The sequence below is a fragment of the Amblyraja radiata genome, chromosome 14, assembly GCF_010909765.2.
Source record: "Amblyraja radiata isolate CabotCenter1 chromosome 14, sAmbRad1.1.pri, whole genome shotgun sequence".
Taxonomy (NCBI): Eukaryota; Metazoa; Chordata; class Chondrichthyes; order Rajiformes; family Rajidae; genus Amblyraja; species Amblyraja radiata.
Window position 1 is genome coordinate 31,003,684 of NC_045969.1, and position 21,237 is coordinate 31,024,920.

The window sequence follows — 21,237 nt, forward strand, 5'->3', positions numbered from 1 at the left end:
CAGCGCTCTCCGCACGGCGACCCGGTAAGGCATCGCCCGCTCCGTGTTGGTATCCCAGCGCTGCGCCACCGCCGCCGAAGCTGTAGTCCCGGCCGGTCCCGACAGGAAACGCCGCTCCATTCTCGATGGTAGGCCGCGAGGACGGGGCGAAGAAGCAGCTTGGAGGGATGCTGCCTCTCCGACCAGGTAGGGGACTAAGAATTAAAGTTTCCCCCTTCCCCACCCCCACCCCCACCCCCCACATAGAAGACCTCCACTAACATTTTTTAACAGGACTTAAAATAAAATAAAATAAAAAAAGGTGTAGAGACGGACTGCGGGCAGGCTGCCATACACAGACGGCGCCCACTCCCGCACATCCGCCATCCGCCATATAAGATATAAGAGAGTGGTGAATCTCTGGAACTCTCTGCCACAGAAGGTAGTTGAGGCCAGTTCATTGGCTATATTTAAGAGGGAGTTAGATGTGGCCCTTGTGGCTAAAAGGATCAGGGGGTATGGAGAGAAGGCAGGTACAGGATACTGAGTTGGATGATCAGCCATGATCATATTGAATGGCGGTGCAGGCTCGAAGGGCCGAATGGCCTACTCCTGCACCTATGTTTCTATGTTTCTATATCCCAGTAAACCCTTCATATCTGTATATCTGTTGAAATGTCCTTTCAAAGTCACAATTGTATTAACGGTCTGAAGAGGTGTTCCGACCCGATACGTCACCCATACTTTTTTCTCCAGAGATGCTGCCTGACCCGTCAAGTTACCCCAGCACTTTGTGTCTCTCTTCAGTATGATCATTGAGTTCTCCAATTTTAGGTAAGGACTGGCGAATGGTGAACATCATGACCAAGCGGACTAACTCGGCCTTTGTCCACACCTCCTCAACTGCATCCACCCATCACTCGCCACGCAGTTTTCTGCCCCCACCTCTTTTTGTTTTCTAGCTTTCTTCCCCCACCACACCCCATGATCAGCCTGAAGAAGGGTCCAGACCTGAAGCGTTGTCTATCCATTCCCTCCACAGATACTACCTGATCCGTTAAGTTCCTCCAGCACTTGGTGTTTTTTTTTTCTTATATCTGCTCTACAACTTCCTCTGGCAGTTCATTCCAGACAAGGACTACCCTCCGACTGGAAACAGTTGCTTGGGGTCCCTCTTAATTCTCTCCCCTTTCACCTTAAGCCTATGCCCTCTAGTTTTAGAATCCTCTACCTTTGAGAAGAGACTGAGCATTCACTTTATCGGTGCCCCTCATGATCTTGTACACCTGTTAATAAAATGTTTAAATAATCTATCCTTTCTGGATTCATTCGCGGTCGCTGTTTGCTGGGCTTGTTGGCTCAGTCAGTCAACCACAACGTTTGGACGAGACACTTACATCAGGAGGAGGATAGTGATTTTGAAACCTCCTCATGTGATACAGGACGATCATAAAATGCACAGATTTAGCTTGTGTCCAATTTACTCACTTTACCAGAATCAGTAAGCACAAGAAGCTTTCTTTACCAAGGAAGGCACAAAACAAGTCATCCCCCCCCCCCCCCCCCTCAACATGAGGAACTGCAGATGCTGGAACCTTGTGTAGATCACAAATTTATATTGGCATTGAGTCAGTCATACAATGTGGAAACAGGCCCACTCGGCCCAACTCCCCATGCCAACCAACATGTCCCATCTATCCTAGCCCCACCTGCCTGTGTTTGGCCTATCCTAAACCGATCCTATCCAGATATTTGCCCATATGTTTTATTTTTAAACATTGTGATAGTACCTGCCTTAGCTACCTCCTCTGGCAGCCCATTCTATATACCCACCCCATTTTGTGCAACAACAAAAAAAGGTGCCCCTCGTGTACCTATTAATTCTTTCCCCCCTCACCTTAAACCTATGCTCTCTGGATCTTGATTCCCCTTCTCTGGGTAAAATGTGCATTTACCTTATCTCTTCCTCTCATGATCTCTTCCTCTCATTCCTTTCACACCTCTCAAGATTATCCCACAGCCTCCTGTGCTCCAAGGGCTTGTGTACAAAAACAGGGATGTAATGTTGAGGCTCTATTGGGTGCTGGTAAGGTCGCATTTGGAATATTGTGAGCAATTTTGGGCACCATATCTGAGGAAGGATGTGCTGGCTCTGGAGCTTTACAAGAATTATCCCAGGAATGAGTAGGTTAAGATATGATGAGCGTTTGTCAGCACTGGGCCTGTACTCGCTGGAGTTTACAAGAATGAAGGAGGGCCTCATTGAAACATACAGAATAGTGAAAGGCTTGGATAGTGGATGTGCAGATAGCTGGAACAAAGGCCAGAGATTAAAATAGGTGTGGACAAAGGTACTGAAGCGTTGCAAACTGTGAAGCCTGAGGAAGGAATGTAGGAGAAGGGGGAGGGGAGAAATAGGTGAGAGTCCAGGTGGAGCACAGATGAGGGGGACAGGGGTTGGAATAAAGGGAGAAGGTGTGGAAGAGAAAGAGGAGGAGGGGTGGGGAAAATAGGGGGGACGGGGGTTTGAGAGGTTAGCTAAAATTGTAAGCTATCCAAGCGGAATACGAAGTGCCGTTCCTCCAGTTTGCGTGTGGCCTTACTTCAGGCTAGTTTCCAGTTTAGAGATACAGCATAGAAATAGGCCCTTCAGCCCATGCTGACCATTGATCACCCGTACACTAGTTCTATCCTACACACTAGGGACAATTTACAGAAGCCAATTAACCTACAAACCTGCACGTCTTTGGGATGCGGGAGGAAACCAGAGGAAACCCACGTGGTCACAGGGAGAACGCGCAAACTCTGACAATGGAGGAGGCCCAGGACAGAAAGGTCGATGAGGGAATGGGAAGAGGGGTTAAAATGGGTGGAGATCTGGTTGGCCTTGGCGGACCGGGCGCAAACATTCGGTGAAAGGGTCGCCGAGTCTACGCTTGGTCTCATCTGGTCGAACCAGAATTATTAAGTGACAGAGAGAGTGCTGCCCTTCATTTAACCTGGGCCACACCTGTACAAGACACTGGTATTGCTGACTCCACATATCACAGCTTAACATTCCTCCACAAACTATGCTCCTCGCCCTCAACCGGAATAAAAGCACAGATCAATCACTATCTGACTATCGTTTGCACATTACGTGTGGATAGTCAGAGGTGTGGACTTTTCATTTGCAAAAACAAAGCCGCAGGTTATTTTTAATGTAAAATTCAACACAAATGTACGAGCATGTTTTCTGCTGCAAAATCATAGCAACTCAAAAGACAACTGAGATGCTTTCAGCCCCTCGAATCTGTGCTTTCTCGGTCACAGAACAATCATGTTTGTGAACAAACAAGGAACTGCAGGTGCTGGTTTATCATAAAAAGACACAAAGTGCAGGTATAACTCAATGGGTCATGCAGCATCTCTGGAGAGCAGGGATAGGTAACGTTTTGGGCCGGGATCCTTCTTCAGACAAAGTGCTGGAGTAACTCAGCAAGTCAGGCAGCATCTTATTTATGTTTAAGAAGGAACTGCAGATGCTGGAAAATTGAAGGTAGAGGAAAAAGGCTGGAGAAACTCAGCGGGTGAGGCAGCAGATTAGATTAGATTAGATAGCCTTTATTGTCATTCAGACCGAAGTCTGAACGAAGCAGTCATACATACAATACAATACAATAAAAAACAACAATAAACACATATTAACATCCACCACAGTGAGTCCACCCAACATCTCCTCACTGTGATGGAGGCAAAAGTCTTTGGTCTCCAGTCTCTTCCCTCCTCTTCTCCCTCTGCGCTGAGGCGATACCCCCCGGGCGATGTTACAACTGTCCCGCGGCTCAAACACCGCGGCCCGGGGTGGTCGAAGCTGCCGCCCACCAGTCCTGCTGACGCAGCCGCTGGCCCGCGGCCGAACCCCGGACTCAGGCCACCGCCGCCAGAACACCGTCCCAGCCACCAGAGCACCGTTCCAGCCCCGATCCGGATCGCCCTCACGTGAGTGCCGTTACCGTCTCAGCCTCGCGCCAGGCCGCCCCGACATGGGCGCCGCTCCTCCCTCGGGCTGGGCCGCCCCGACATGGACGCCGCTCCTCCCTCGGGCTGGGCCGCCCCGACATGGACGCCGCTCCTCCCTCGGGCTGGGCCGCCCCGACATGGACACCGCTTCTCCCTCGGGCTGGGCCGCCCCGACATGGGCGCCGCTCCTCCCTCGGGCTGGGCCGCCCCGACTGGGCACCGCTTCTCCCTCGGGCTGGGCCGCCCCGGCATGGGCGCCGCTCCTCCCTCGGGCTGGGCCGCACCGACTGGGCGCCGCTCCTCCCTCGGGCTGGGAACGCCGTACCTCCCCGAGCTCGGCCACTCCGACGGGAGCACCATTCCTTCCTCGGGCCGGCCGTCCTCACGGGAGCGTCACAGTCCCTCACGGAAGCCCTGTTCCAGCCCCGAGCCGGGCCGTCCTCACGGGAGTGAGCCCAGAGCGAGTCCTGGCGGGCTCTGCCTCCTGAGCCTCGAGGTCGCCAGCTCCGCCATTAGGCCTCAGCGCAGACGGAGGCAGAGAAGGGGAATACGACAAAAAAGTCGCATTCCCCCGCAGGGAGAGACAGCAAGCCCCGTTTCAACCCCCCCCCCCCCAAAACAGAAACTAAAAACCAAAACTAGACTAACCAAAACGAAAATAAACAACACAAAAAACACAAAACAAACAGGACTGCCGGAGAGCCGCTGCAGCCAGAGCCGCGCCGCCACTAGGATCTGTGGAGCGAAGGAAATAGGCAATGTTTCGACCCGAAATGTTGCCTATTTCCTTCGCTCCATAGATGCTGCCTCACCCGCTGAGTTTCTCCAGCATTTTTGTCCACCCAGGCAGCATCTCAGTTTAGTTTAGAGATACAGCACGGAAACAGGCCCTTTGGCCCACCGAGTCCACACCAACCCATCATCACCCTATACACTATCAGTATCCTCCACACTAGGAACGATTTACAATTTTATCGAAGCCAATTAACCTACAAACCTGCACGTCTTTGGAGCATGGGAGGAGACCGGAGCACCCGGAGAAAACCCACGCGGTCACAGGGAGTTGTGAGGTGTTACCTAAAACGTGTCCTGCTTTGAGCCAAGGGATGAAACGCAACCCTGCCCTCTCCTATTCACAGTGACGCAGCAGAATAGTTGCTGCCATACAGCGCCAGAGACCCAGGTTCGATCCTGACTACGGGTGTTTGTATGGAGTTTGTACGTTCTCCCTATGACCGCGTGGGTGTTCTCCGGGTGCTCTGGTTTCCTCCCACACTCCATAGATGCACAAGTTAGTAGGTAAATGGCTTCGGTAAATTGTCTTTAATGTGCAGGATAGAACTAGTGTAAGGGGTGATCATTGGTCGGCGTGGGCTTGCTGTGCCGTAGCACCATTTCCACGCTGTGTCCCTAAAATCGAAAGTCTTTCAGCCTTGTTCTTCTCTGTTGGAGTTACCTTTAACCTTTATGTTCCCTGTTAAGGGCCTGTCCCACGTTCACGACCTAATTCACGACCTTTTTTACTTGTGGTCATTTTTCATCATGCTAGAAAAACGCCCCGACCTACTTGATAGCATCAGTACCTACGACTAGCATCACGATCTGCTACGACCTACCTACGACCTCCTACGACCTCTTGATGACCATGCTGCGAGTATGAGAAGGGCAAACTAGACAGAGGTCGTGAATTAGGTCGTGAAAATGGGACAGGCCCTTTACTTAGAAAACCATTCTCCCATTTGTCTGAACAATAGTTGCAATAAAGTATCTTGTTTTATCTCATGATCACTTTTATTGCCCTCAACCTGGTTTACAACCTCTTATTTTTAGCTTAACTCTGACTATCACCGCCTTGTAATCTAAACACTTCCTGGATTTATTTATTGCCTCCCTTATCATGACCTTTGGTTCACCTTCTCAAAGTTGGCCATTTTGTTTTCTGAACCTGCTACCCCAGCATACAAGTTCTTGGGTTAAACATATCACAAACTTGCCCAATGTTCTGATAATTTGCAGAATTGGTTTGCAATATGGTCCCACTACACTTATACCATAACCATAAGATCATAAGACATTGGAGCCGAGTTAAGCCATTCAGCCCATTGAGTCTACTCCACCATTCACTCATGGCTGATTTATTTTCCCCTATCAACCCCCTTTTCCCACCTTTTCCCCCCATAATCACTGACACCCTTCCAAATGTCTGGCCTCCACAGCCGTCCATCAGGCAGGATGTACAGAAGTTTGGAAACGCACATCACCATACTCAGGGATAGTTACTTCCCAGCTGTCATCAGGCAACTGAACCACCCTGTCACCAACTAAAGAGCGGTCCTAACTTCCCATCTGCCTCATTGGAGACCTTCAAACTATCTCTAATCGGATTTTACTGGACTTTATCTTGCGCTAAATGTTATTACCAATATCCTGTATCTGTACACTCTGGACTGCTCGATTGTAACCATGTATAATCTTTCCGCTGACTGGAAACTAAACTACTGTAAGTGGAATATGTTCTTTCCTTTTAAAAGGGCAGGTGCTGAGAGCAACACATGTCCCTGCCCCATATTGACTAAAGTTCTTGCTGCATTATCTGGACCTCCATTGAATAGGCATCACCAGAATGACTTCAAGCTGTGACTTGGCCTCAACGAGACCACAATGAAGCTCTCAGCTTCCTCATTATGCTCAAAGCCAGGCAAGCAGAGAGTTTACGAGCCAACTTTCAAGCATTTCCTGGATAGTCAGGCCTCCTAGTTTGATTATTAGATAGTGGGTGAGCTGGAATCAAAGGGCAACATACTCAAAGCAACTTAAAGGTCATGCTAGCAGAGTCATAGAATCATGCAACATGGAAAAGGGCCCTTCAGCCCAACTTTCCCACACTGGCCAACATGTCACATCTACACTAGTCCGACCTGCCTGCGTTTGCCCCATATCCCTCTGAACCTACCCTATCCATGTACCTGCCCAAATGTTTCTTAAACGTTGTGATAGTACCTATTGCTAGTTCCTATACATGCTGTTATAGTAACTGCCTTAATCACCTCCTCTGCCAGCTCGTTCCATACACCCACCACCCTTTATGTAAAAAAGGTTTCCCCTCAGGTTCTTACTAAATCTTTCCCCCTTCACCTTAAACCAATGTCCTCTGTTTCACAAGAGGCAATAATTTGATTTAGTGTTTAGATTACAAGGCACAGGGGGGCAGACTTGGCATAACCCAGGAGAACATTCACACAATAAAAATACTTCACAAAGGGGAATGGACCTTCAGGAACCAGTCTTGTTAAATCTTTTTGCAAAGCAGTTCCATGCTACAGAATTTAAACATAAGGAATTGCAGATGCTGGTTTAAAAAAAAGAAAAATAAAGTGCTGGAGTAACTCAGTCGGTCAGGCAGCCGTTCTATAGAACATGGATACGTGATATTTGGGGTTGAAAAAGTGCCCCGACCTGCTGAGTTACTCCAGCACTTTATGTCCTTTTGTGGAGTCAGAGGGAGGGTCCTGACACAGAAACACCACGACCCATGTTCTCCAGAGATGCTGCCTGACCCGCTGGGTTACATTTTATGTTGTTTTTTTCCAAGCTATTGAATTATTGTGGCAGATTGAAAATCATAACATACATTTTTTTAAATCGTAAAAGTTAATGAGGAATTTAATGTTTGGTTAAGTGGGGAACTCAACAATCCAAAGTGATAGAAATCGCTAAAAGCTCCTTGTGACCTTGAACGCAAAGAACCTGACATCTTTAAATAATTTAAAAGGCCACTGTCAACATTCATATTTGCCTTGATAAGCAGAAACATTTGAATGTAAATATGGGTGAAAAGAATTGTGATGGTATCAGGCAAGGAGGGGGCTCCAAGTGTTATTAGTCGAATCAATTGTCACTTATTCATTGTTGTGTTTAATAGCCCGATGGCTGTAGGGAAGAAGCTGTTCCTGAACCTGAACGTTACAGTTTTCAGGCTCCTGTACCTTCTTCCTGATGGCAATGGTGAAATGAGTGTGTGGCCAGGATGGTGTGGGTCCTTGATGATTTTGGCTGCCTTTTTGAGGCAGCGACTACGATAAATTCCTTCGATGGTGGGGAGGTCAGAGCCGGTGATGGACTGGGCAGTGGTCACAACTTTTTGCAGTCTTTTTCACTCATGGACGTTCAAGTTGCCGAACCAGGCCACGATGCAACCAGTCACAATGCTCTCTGTCGTGCACCTGTAGAAGTTTAGGAGAATCCTCTTCGACATGCCAAATCTCCGTATTCTTCTCAGGAAGTAGAGTCGCTGATGTGCCTTCTTTATAATTGCATCAGTGTGCTGGGTCCAGGAAAGATCTTCGGAGATATGCATGCCCAGGAATTTGAAGTTATTGACCCTCTCCACCATCGTCCCATTGATGTGAACAGAATTGTGGGTCCTCATCCTTCCCCTACCAAAGTCCACAATCAGTTCCTTGGTCTTAGTGATGTTGAGAGCCAGGTTGTTGTGCTGGCACCATTTGGTCAGTCGGTTGATCTCACTTCTGTACTCTTACTCGTCCCCATCTGTGATTCGTCCAACCACAGTGGTGTCGTCTGCGAACTTGATGATGGAGTTCGCACTATGTCCAGCTACACAGTCATGGGTATAGAGTAAAGCAGGGGGCTTAGCACGCAGCCTTGAGGTGCTCCCATACTAATTGTTACAGAGGATGAATGGTCTGTGGATGAGGAAGTCGAGGATTCAATTGCAGAGGGATGCGCAGAGGCCCAGTTCCGTGAGCTTGGTAACCAGCTTGGAAGGGATGATGGCATTAAACGCTGAGCTGTAGTCTGTAAACAACAGCCTGACGTAAGTGTTTGCAGGTCTGCACAGGTCTTGATAACTCAACCAGGATTACCATCAGGTCCAGGCGCGATTGCCGAGGGTTCACCCCTCAGAAGGATCTTCTGACGTCGGCCTCTGTGACTGTGACTGTAACACCATCAGGGTGAATGGGGGCTCGGGAAGGCACATCAGTGTTCTCCCTATCGAACCGTGCGTAGAATGCGTTGAGCTCGTCAGAGAGTGATGCTTCGCTGTCGTTTGAGCTGCCTCCTGATTTTGCCTTGTAGGAGGTGATGGCATTCAAGCCCTGCCACAGTTGCCTCATCCTCCAGCTTAGAGCAGAAGTCCATTTTGGCCTTTTTGATGGCCTTACCAAGGTCGTATATCGGGACTTCTTATGGACCTCTGCATCACCAGACCTGAATGCCCGGGATCTGGTCTTCAGAGGAATGCGGACCTCATGGTTCATCCAAGGCTTCATTGTCCCATCCGGGACATATAACAATAAAACACTCTTCATCTTGACCACGACTTTCCAAATGAATCAAAGTGGCAGATTGAAATTTATAAAAGTGCTTCAAGGTTGCCATAAGTCAACGATGAATTTAATGGCTTGAATCAGAGTCAGATCTGGAAGGACAGATTTAGAGTTTCAATCTAAAGAAGGGTTCCGACCCAAAACGTCACCTATCCATGTTCTCCGGAGACGCTTCCTGGCGAGCCGAGTTACTCCAGCACTGCGTATCTTCCATTTTGTCAGGTGCTATTGACCTTTCATTGTTGATTTTCACTGATTCTTGAATAAGGCCAAGACACGAATGCCCAGGAACAAAGGAGATTGCAGACAGTGGTGGACGCTGCCCGCTTCATCACAAGGACTGACTTTCCCGCCATCGAACGGATCTACGGGAGTCGCTGTCACAAAAAGGCAGCCAACATCATCAGAGACACCCCCCTCCCTGACCACACTCTCATTTCACTCCTACCATCGGGAAGAAGGTACAGGAGCCTGAAGACCATGACCACCAGGTTTAAGAACAACTTCTTCACAAAACCATCAGGCTATTGTACACTGAACAACACTATGCCTGGCAACTATGATCTAATAAGGACTGACCTTAGTTGCTCCAACGACTTTGGGGAGTTTTTTTGCACAAGTATTGCAGATATTATTTTTGATTTTTGTTTACCATATTTAATCTACGAGTATTGTGCTTACAGGTCTGTTATGCCACTACAAGTAAGAATTTCATTGTTCCATTGTTGGTACATATGACAATTAAACACTCTTAAAAATGTAATGCTGTTGAATTGCTTCAATCAACAACCCAGGCACATATTCTGATCGGCCTTTATCAACCATCAGCTGCAAACACAGGGACTAGCTCCAAGTTTGATATTATAAACACCTTTAGCATTGGAGCAGATTGAGATTTTGAGTGTCAAATAAGATCACTATTAATCTACCCATCCCGTTCAAAGGCAGATCAGGAAGGACAGAGTTAGAGTTTATGCCTAAAGAAAGGTCCCAACCTGACAGATCACCTATCCATGTTTAAGAAAGAACTGCAGATGCTGGAAAAATCAAAGGTAAACAAAAATGATGGAGAAACTCAGCGGGCGAGGCAGCATCTATGGAGAGAAGGAATAGGCGACGTTTCGGGTTGAGACCCTTCTTTAGTCTGAAGAAGGGTCTCGACCCAAAACGTCGCCTATTCCTTCTCTCCATAGATGCTGCCTCACCCGCCGAGTTTCTCAAAAATTTTCATCACCTATCCATGTTCTTCCGAGATGCTGCTTGACCTGCTAAATTACTCCAGCACTCGGCGTCCGGAGCCTGGGATCCCTCGTTGGGGACCCGGGAGGAGAAGAAGCTCTGACCGCCGGCCCGCATTCAACTTCTACCGCGGGCCCGGCGGGAACTTACCATCAGGAGCGCGGTCCCTCGCCGGGGATCCCTGGAGGGGAGCTTCGACCGCCGGCCCTGCGGTCTGTTCTGCTTCTGGCTGCGGCGCGGCGGGGACTTTAAATCTTTGACCGCCGGCCTGCGGCCTACACCAACCTGAAGCCGCGGTCTCCGGTGGGGAAGAGCCGATTCTGGACTTACCTGGACTTTACCTTGTCTACTCATCTGGACGCCGGCAGCAATGGCTGCGGAGGGTTGAGGTCCCGACCACGGGGGAAAATGGAGGAGGACTGGCCAAATTTTGTGCCTTCCAACACAGTGATGAATGCTGTGGCGGATGTTTGTGTTAAATTTTTTGTGTGTTCTTTATCATTGTACTGCTGCTGGCAAATTCATTTCACTTGCACTTTATGTGCTATGTGACAAATAAAACTGATTGTATTGTATTGTATTGATTGTGTCCTCTCAGGTTTACAGGTTTGTGTGGCATAGGTTTCTACACATTTAGTTTAATTTAGTTTAGAGATACAGCATGGAAACAGGCCCTTCAACCCACTGAGTCCATGCCAGCCATCGTTCAACACTAGTGCTATGTTATCTCACTTTCTCATCCACTCTCTACAGACTATGGGCAATTTTACAGAGGTCAATTAACCTACAAACCAGCTGTTATCAGGCAAGTGAACTGTTCCATCACCAACAGGAGAGCAGCCCTCACCCACCATCTACCTCCTTGGACCATTTTAGTCGGACTTTACATTGCATTAAACGTTATTCTCCTTATCCTATATCTGTACACTGTGGACGGCTTGATTGTAATGGCATAGTCTTTCCGCTGACTGGATAACACACAATAAAGCTTGTTACTGTACCTTGGTACATGTGATAGATAATAAACTGAAAAACGGAGCACCCGGAGGAAACCCACGGGGTCACAGGGAGAACGTGCAAACTCCACACATAAACAGCACCAGTGGTCAAGATCGGACCCGTATCTCTGGTGCTGTGAGGCAGCAACTTCTAGCTGCTCATATTTGATAAAAACTGCTGCAAAACATGTTTGGAAATGTTACTATGTTTTAAGAGCTTCACATAAATTCAAATCGCTTTTAAAATTAAGCTTAAAACACAAAATGTTAATTTAATTTTACACTGTTAGCTGTATTCCACATATTTGTGCAAGACCTAATTTGCTAGTTGTATTTCGGACCATTAAAGACTACGGGACCACAGACAAACATCTATCCATCTGTGTGAGGGCACATCGTCAAGATTTTGTTTCCCGATCCTACTAATGAGAGGAAATGACAGCTAGGAACAGAATGGGGAGCGTTGTTAGAGTGAACCATCTCTCTTGTTCCTTCGGTAGTCGCTGCCAGCTCTCCAAATGAAGGCACCGCATCAGACGAGAGAGAAAGGTCACCTGGCGAGTATTTCTGGCAATCACAGGGCACCATGTGGGGCAAATTTGTGGAACAAAAACCTGACTGGAAATTAGAGGAAGGAAGCAAAACGCTCCATTCCATCGTGGCCAATCTGGGCTTTGATTGCAGATATTGTTTTCTACAGACTGATTGTGGTCGGGGGGGACAAAGCTGGAAGAGAGGTGGGGGCGGGACAAGTGGTCAGTAGTAAAGGGTGAGCAGGGATTTGATTTGCACACAGGTGGACAAAGGCTTGCAGTTTAGTTTAGTTTTAGTGATACAGCATGGAAACAGGCCCTTCGGCTCACCGAGTCCTTGCCGACAAACGATCACCCGTGCACTCGTACTAGCCCACACACTTGGGACAATTTACAGACGACCAATAAACCTACAGACCCACATGTCTTTGTAATATGGGAGGAAACTGGAGCACCCAGAGAAAATCCACGTGGTCACAGAGAGAACGTGCAAACTCTGTACAGACAGCACCCGTAGTCAGGATTGTACCCTGGTCTCTGGTCACTCGTCTTTGAGTGATCACCGATGACAATACCTGTCTAAATGACCATCTTGCTTCTAAATAGAAACCATTCAAAATACGTACTTGAATCATCCAATCAGCTCCTCTGTGCTTGGTCTATTTCACACACTCAGAAAACATCAGGCCATCAGTAAATGTAAGAATGTTGTGCTGACTGTCAAGAACTATTACTGACACAACAGTACTTCTTGTCAAGTACTTATCATCTTATATACAAGTAGTTTAGTTTAGTTTGGAGATATAACGTGGAAACAGGCCCTTCGTCCCATCGTGTCCGTGTCGACCAGCGATCACCCGTTCACACTGATTCTATGTTGACCCACTTTCTCATCCAATTCCATCCCACACTAGGGACATTTTGCAGAGGGCCAATTCACCTGCAAACCTGCACTTCTTTGAAGTGAGGGTTGAACACAGGCCTCTGGCGCTGTAAAGCAGAAACTGTGCCACTGTGCCACTGTGCTGTCCTTAATGAGGGGCAGGCACAAATAAAAACCTGCCTGCAGCAGCATTGTACACATGCACAAACAGAGACAACACACAAAAATATAAATGATCCAAGACAGTGAAAAGAAAAATACTGTGCAAAATGAAAGATGTAGGAGCAAACACACTATTAGGCAAGGGCTCGGATAGAGTGGATGTGGATAGGATGTTTTCACTAATGGGTGAGTCTATAACCAGAGGGCACAGCCTCAGAATAAAAGGACATACCTTTAGAAATATATAGGAATTAATATAGCCAGAGGGTGGTGAATCTGTGGAATTCATTGCCGCAGACAGCTGTGGAGAATATTGGGTATTTTTAAAGTGGACATTGAAAGACTCTTGATTAGTGAGACTGTCAAAGTTATGGGGAGAATGGAGTTAAGAGGGAAAGATAGATCAGCCACGATTGAATGGCAGAGTAGACTCAATGGGTTGAACAGCCTCATTCTGCTCCAGTGTCTTGTGATGTTATGATCTAGACACCAAGTCCAAGAGGAGGTCCGTAGTGTTCCGTTGTTGAGACAGGATTTAAGTTGTGTACGTTGTTTTTAGATATTTCCTATCAGGCAAGAGGTTTTATCACCTGTAGCCCAACAGTGGGCAATAATGTTACAACCTTATGCTCAAAGGTATGTGTGTATTGCAGAGGTAAATAATGATGTGGAGTACAACAACCAAGGACTGAAACACAAACTATGTGGAGTTTGCACGTTCTCCTTATCACACCATTGTAAAAGCATTTGGACAGGTACATGGATAGGAAAGGTTTAGAGGGGGATGTGAGTCAAATGCATGCAGGTGGGGCTAGTGTAGATGGAGCATGTTGGTTGTTATGGGCAAGTTGGGCCGAAGGGCCCATTTATGACACCACGACTAAGTCATAAGGAAATATAAGGAATATCAAGCCTCACAGCGCCAGAGAACCGGATTCAATCCTGACCTCAGGTGCTGCCAACATGTGGAGTTTGCACGTTCTCCCTGTGACAATGTGGGTTTCCTCCGGATGCTCTGGTCTCCTCCCACATCCCAAAGACATACGGATTTGTAGTTTAATTGGCCTCTGTAAATTGCCCCTATTGTGGAGGGAGTGGAAGTGAAAGTGGGATAACATAGAATTAGCGTGTGAACGTTGGCCAGCACGGACTCGGTGGGCCGAAGGGCCTGCTTCCATGCTGGATCTCTAAACTAAACTAAACCGGTTTCACCAGCAGGCTGGTTCCAGATGACACACCAGTCTACCTGCATCTCTTCAATGCCCTTTTTTGAGATGGAGAAAAAATACTTCACATCACCAATTGTCAATCAATGCACTGCTGGTGGGCTTACTATCAAGTGCCAAGGTCATGAGCTCTGTAATTCATTTTCTAACCTCTATGTCTCTACTTTTATTTTAATAACTTGGTCAACAAACCCTTGCTCTTTGACAAAGTACCCATTTTCCCCCTTATAGGTCGGTTTCAATGCCAGGCATGCACTGATTGCAATTTAGTTTGTTGCATGTCCAGTAATCTTCCAAGATCTTTGATTCCCTATTTATTCAAGTTATGGGCAGGTAAGTCATTTTTTGGGGGGTCACCTAAGACAGCTGATACTCTGTGTGCTGGAAGTGGATCTGTAATTATTCATTCACAATCCAAATTAAACTTAAATAAAAAGGTCTCTATTACTTTGACCGTGACCTTTCAAAATATCCTGTAACATTTGTAAAAACAGGATGAAACGGACACAAACCAGACTACAAGATACAATCAGCATCTCCCCATTGAAATCTGCATGCTCTGCAAATTTGTCGTGGTAGACAGGTCAAATCATTCAGAAAAATCTCAGCATAGCATTCTTGAAATGTTTACGCAATAAAATATTTTTGGTGGTCATTATGGCACTTCCTGAAATATCTGAGTAATGAAGCACCATTTTCTTAAAAATCAGATATTCTGTGTTCCCATAAATACGGAATAAAAAATACTAAGTCTTTCTTACCTATGTAAGCATGAATAGATGCCTGACATTTCATAATGAGGCAGTAGATAGTAATAGAATGCACTTACAGTATAGTCACTGTTTGGATATCAGGAGAAGTTCCATACAAGTAATATGTTCCAAGTGGAACCCAAATACACTTAACCTGCAAGATTTGGACTCTGGATAAGGGGGAATTTGATTTGTCATTGGGTCAATGGTATATGGACACACTGATCTGTTTTGCAGTAAATGCCTACTATGTTCTGTTGTGCTGAAGCAAAGCAAGAATTTCATTGTCCTATCACGGACACATGACTATAAACTCACTTGAACTTGAACTTGAACTTGAACTTGAACATATTGCTTTATTCACTCATTCAGTGCAACTCACTTTAACGATTATGCTAATCGCAATCAACACCAATCCTTCTTCTGTTCTTGTTATTTATACCTTGTATAATCTGACTTTATTGATTAGGTCGTATTGGCCTTTCTAAAGGAAGAGCAGATGATACTAATTCTAAGTGTGTCTTGTTGATCACTGCATATTTGTTTCATAAATAAAAAGCCTGCATTGTATAGGAAGGAACGGCAGATGCTGGTTTACACTGAAAGCAGATACAAAATGCGAAAGTAACTCAGCAGGTAAAATACAGCATCTCTGGAGAAAAGGAATAGGTGATGTTTTGGGTCGAGACCCATCTTCAGACTGACAGTGATTTAGTTTAGAGATATTGTATGGAAGCTCCTTTCAATTTGCCTCAATTGTCCCTCAGGCAGACAGTGAGAAACAGGCCCTTCAGCTCACCGAGTCCATGCCACCCAGCGATCACCCGTACACTAACGCTGTCCTACACACTGGGGACAATTTATAATTTTACATAAGCTAATTAACGTACAAACCTGCTCATCTTTGGAGGGTGGGAGGAAACCGGAGCACCCAGAGAAAATCCACAGGGAAAATGTACAAACTCTGTATGGAGAGCACCCGTGGTTAGGATCGGGCCCGGGGTCCTGGCACTGTGTCATTTGCTGGTCCCAATGCTTTTCACACTTTTTTCTTTGAATACTTACTCCAGTTTCTACATCATATTTATTTTATCTTTAATTTTTCAAATTTCTGAATAAGATGTCTGTTAAAATAAATCAATAGCTCAGCATAGAAACAGGCCCGTTGGCTCACCGAGTCCATGCCGACCATCGATCACACTTTTACACTAGTTCTATGTTATCCCATTTTCTCCTTCACTCCCTACACAAGGGGGAGGGGGGGGGGGGGGGGGGGAGGAGAATTTACAGAGGCTGATTAAACTACAAACCCGCACGTCTTTGGGATGTTGCAGGAAAATGGAGCACCAGGAGGAAACCCATGCGGTCACTGCGAGAACGTGCAAACTCCACACACAGACAGCACCCGAGGACAGGATGCAACCCGGGTCCCTGGTGCCACGAGGCAACAGCTCTACCAGCATTGTTGGGGCCAATCACCTCAGTTGTAGACACTGCTGCAAGGGTTTTTCAGTTTGGAGACATCAGATGTTGTTTGGATGGTTATTTTTGCATGGAGCATTACGATACTAGGTAAGTCAATGCCTTTATAGTAGCCACACTGTAAGTGCACATTCAAACTGCAGGTAGTGCAGCTATCTTACACCTCCAGCCTCCCGGGTTAGATTCTGACATCTGGTGCTGTTTGTGTGAAGTTTGCACGTTCTCCATGTGATCACACTTGCACTGCTCCAGTTTCCCCACACGTCCCAAAATATATGCCTGACTCAGCGGGTCAGGCAGCATCTCTGGAGAACATGGATAGGTGACGTTTCGGGTCGGGACCCTTCTTCAAACTGATTGTATTGGGGGGAGGGGGGAAAGAAAGCTGGACGAGGGGAGGACTGATTGTGGGGGGGGGGGGGGACAGTGATGGATGAATACAGGTAAGGTGCGGGGGGTTTAATTTCAGATGGATGGACTAAGGGCATCTCGGAACCCAGGAAGTAAATTATAGAATCAAACTCACCCGCAGGCTTTTGAAGTGAAGCTTTTTTAATGGCAGAAAGGGTGGATCTACACATACATACACGGATGATATGGGACAACATTTCCAGACTTTGCCAATGCATTAATTGTACAGGAAAATAGGTGAGTGGAAAAATTGCAATTTTAAGAATAGTGTTGGGGAGAAAATATTCTGCAATTCTTTTTATGGTTTGGTGGCAAGGTGATGTTCAGGTATGTGATTACAAGTCTCGTACCTAGAATCTGTCTCTGTTGGAGACTGTTCGGATATGATTAAAATATGAATTTATAAACTAAGTATGACTTACTAAAATGAGCAGAGCTTCAAATATAACACTCAAGAAATTGCAGATACTGGAGTATTGAGTTTAAAAACACACTCCTGGACTAACTTGATCTGAAGAAGAGTCCTGATCTGAAAGGTCGCCTGTCCATTCCCTCCACAGATGCTGCCTGACCTGTTGAATTCCTCCAGTACTTTGTGTTTAGATTAGTTAAGAGATACAGTGCGGAAACAGGCCCTCCGGCCGACCAAGTCCGCGCCAACCAGTGATCCCTGTACACTAACACTATCCTACACACTATGAACAATTTACAATTTTCACTAAAGCCAATTAACCTACTATAGTGACAGATTTTCATATTGTTTCAAGCATTCCTCCCTTAGTCACTATGATTGAAGACAGGGGTTCAGGGGATAATCAAAACGCATTCACGAGCTCTCCACGAGACATTCAATGCCGTCCAAAGATAAATCTTCCAAACACAGTCTTTTAATTAATAGTTTCTTTATTGTAGTAGTAAAAACAGTAAGATATTCATCCAAACTTCTTCTTGTACCAATACATTTTGATCTTACTCGTGGTCAAACTTGTGCATGGTCGAAAGTTGTGACCTCTCCCCCATGCTTCTTCAAACTAAACTAAACTAATTACAAGGGCGTCTGCGCGAGAATCCCAGCCGCAAACACACCGCCGACTACGTATAAATCCCACCCGCATAATTACAGGCAGATAACATTTAAAGGTAACTGGTTATAGTTATAACATACTGAGTTAAGCTAAATGACTACTACACCCACAAACATGTAGGTCTTTGGAATGTGGGAGAAAACCAGAGCGCCCGGAGAAAACCCACATGGTCACAGGGACAACGAACACACTCTACAGACAGCACCCGAGGTCAGGATGGAACCTGGGACTCTGGCGCTGTAAGGCAGTAACTCTACTGCTGCGCCACCGTGCTGCCCATGCCGTGTTTTACTGGAAATAAATAATTGGGTCAGGCCAGCATTTCCGTCTGAAGAAGGTCCTGACCCTGAAAACTGTAACATCCGGTTTCAGGAACAGTTTCTTCCCCAGCAACACTACTGAACACTATGAACACACAGTTGAACACTACGAACTCCAACTAATCTCTGAACTACGAACAGTGGCACAGTGGTAGAGCTGCTGCCTCACAGTGCCAAAGACCCAGGTTTGATCCTGACTACGGGTGCTGTCTGTACGGACTTTGTACCTTCTCCCTGTGACTGCGTGGGTTTTTGCCAGGTGCTCCGGTTTCCCAGAGTGTAGGATAGTGTCAGTGCACGGGGTGATAGCTGGTCGACGTGGACCCGGTGGGCAGAAGGGCCTGTTTCCGCGCTGTATCTCTAAAGTCTAAAGAGTTCTGAGACCAGAGCGTCACTTAGCAAGTCAAGAGAGTTTATTGTCATATGTCCCAGATAGGACAATGAAAGGACCTCCCAGGGAGTTCTCAGCTTGAATTTGTAGCTTGTCTGACAAATGATTTCATATTTCTTTCCCACGCTGAAGCTTGTGTTATGTCAGCAGGTTCTTGATCCAAGAATTATTGCAGTGCCTGGGGCTAAAACATTTGGGCTTCTACTCCAGTGTTACACCTACAGAGCTGGAATGCACCTTGAGGTACTTTGTCAATAATCAGCTTCGGTTCATTCTGCGGCTGTGAAAGGTTGAATGTGATTGTAAATCTTCGCGATTTATCCGTTCTCGGGCCAGACTCTTGGTGGATTGTGATTCCGAAGTATCAACAGTTGCATGTCCAGTCCCATCAATGTTTATCACGAACAAAACACAAAGTGCTGGAGGAACTCGGTGGATCTGGCAGCATCTGTGGAGGGAATGGACAGGTGACGTTTTGGGTCGGGACTCTTCTTCATTCTTACTTGCTAAGTTCATAGTTTTTGCTCAAAGCCCCAGCATCTTGTGTCCTAGAGTCATACAACGAGGAAACAGGCCCTTCGGCCCAACTTGCCCACACCGGCCAACATGTCCCAGCTACGTTAGTCCCACCTGCCTGCGTTTGGCCCATATCCCTCTAAACCTGTCCTATCCATGTATCTGTCTAATTGTTTCTTAAACGTTGCAATAATCCCTACCTCATCTACCTGCAGGTTTTTAGGTTTAATTGGACCTCTGTAAATTGCCTCTACTCTGTAGGGTGTGGATGAGAAAGTGGGATAACTTAGAACTAGTGTATGGGTGATCGCTGGTCGGCGCGGACCCGGTGGGCCAAAGGGCCTGTTTCCACGCTGCATCTCTAAACAAAACTAAATCAAAAACCAGTCTGGTATGAAAGAAAAACAAAGTTCAATCAACTCTTTTCAAAAGCCGCACTGACAACCATCCCAGTGTAAACAGTGGGTTGCTGAAGGGTTTTAATGTAACTGCAACATGCTAGAACAACTGGAATCACAGCTTTTGTTCCTGGGAACACTATCTTTAAGCATGATTGTCAGATAAATATATTCATTACTGCATGTTGTTTCATTGAAGTACTAATGGACTGTTTTTTTTCCTACCGAGCAGTAATGTTACTGGCTTCTTTTTCACGGTTAGACTTGGCACCTGCAGAGATTGAGTCATTTGGACTGAGTCTACACGACCAAATATACCTTCTTGCCCATAAAAGTGATATATGTCAATTGACGGTAAGGCAATGGAACCTCCGAACACATGCTCACACATGCTTGAAAATGCTTGCACACAAAACCTTGGATCTTCCAAAATGTGCATTGTAAGAAAAAAAAGGTATTGAACCAGAAGGAAATGCTGACACAGTCTTTCTTGCCCACAGGTATTAACCTGCTTAGCTGTCAACAAAGTAGGAAGGAATTGTAGATGCTGGTTTGTATCGAAGATGGATCAAAGTTCTGAAGTAACTCAGCGGGTCAAGCAGCATCTCTAGAGAAAAATAGGTGACGTTTCAGGTTGGGACCCTTCTTCAGACTGGGTCAGACTTCAATCTAAAGAAGGGTTCCGACCCGAAATATCACCAATTCCTTTTTCCACAGAGATGCTGCCTGACCCGCTGAGTTACTCCAGTGCTTTGTGTCTATCTTAGAGGTCAATTAGCTTTTTCAGATGTGTAGCTGTCATAGTTAGCACAGTCTGAAGATGTCGACCCGAAATGTCTTCTATCTGTGTTCTCTAGGGATGCTGCCTGACCCGCTGAGTTACTTCAGCACTTTGTGTCCTTTCATGGAAATGGGCATCTGCAGTTCCTTCTTTCAACAATTTAGTAATGTTGGACATACACTGTCCATTTTGCACTCCAACAGAAACACATGGATTCATTATTCAACGGTGTTTACTCAAGGCTCATCATTCTCCTTGCAAGTCTCCTTTACATTCCAGTTGATAAGCAGATGTTTGACAGAGGTTACACCTTCTATCTTAACATTCTGACTCTTTGTGCTTACTTAGAAATTTACCAACGCATGATATAAGGGTGGCACTCAACCACAGTAGAGCCTCTGCCGCAAAGCTCCGGAGATCCAGGTTTGATCCTAACCTCAGGTGCTATTTGTGTGGAGTTTGCATGTTCTCCCTGTGACCACGTGGGTTTCCTCTGGGTGCTCCAGTTCCCTCTCACATCTAAAAGACATGCGGGTTTATAAGTTAATTGGCCTCTGTAAAAATTGTCCTGTAGTGGGTTGGGAGTGGATGAGAAAGTGGGATAACATAGAACATAGGGAGGCGCAGTGGTGGAGCTGCTGCCTTACAGCGCCAGAGACTGGAGTTCGATCCTGGATGGGGTCATCCGACACCATTGAGATAATAATCTGCCTCCTTATTCTTGCCGC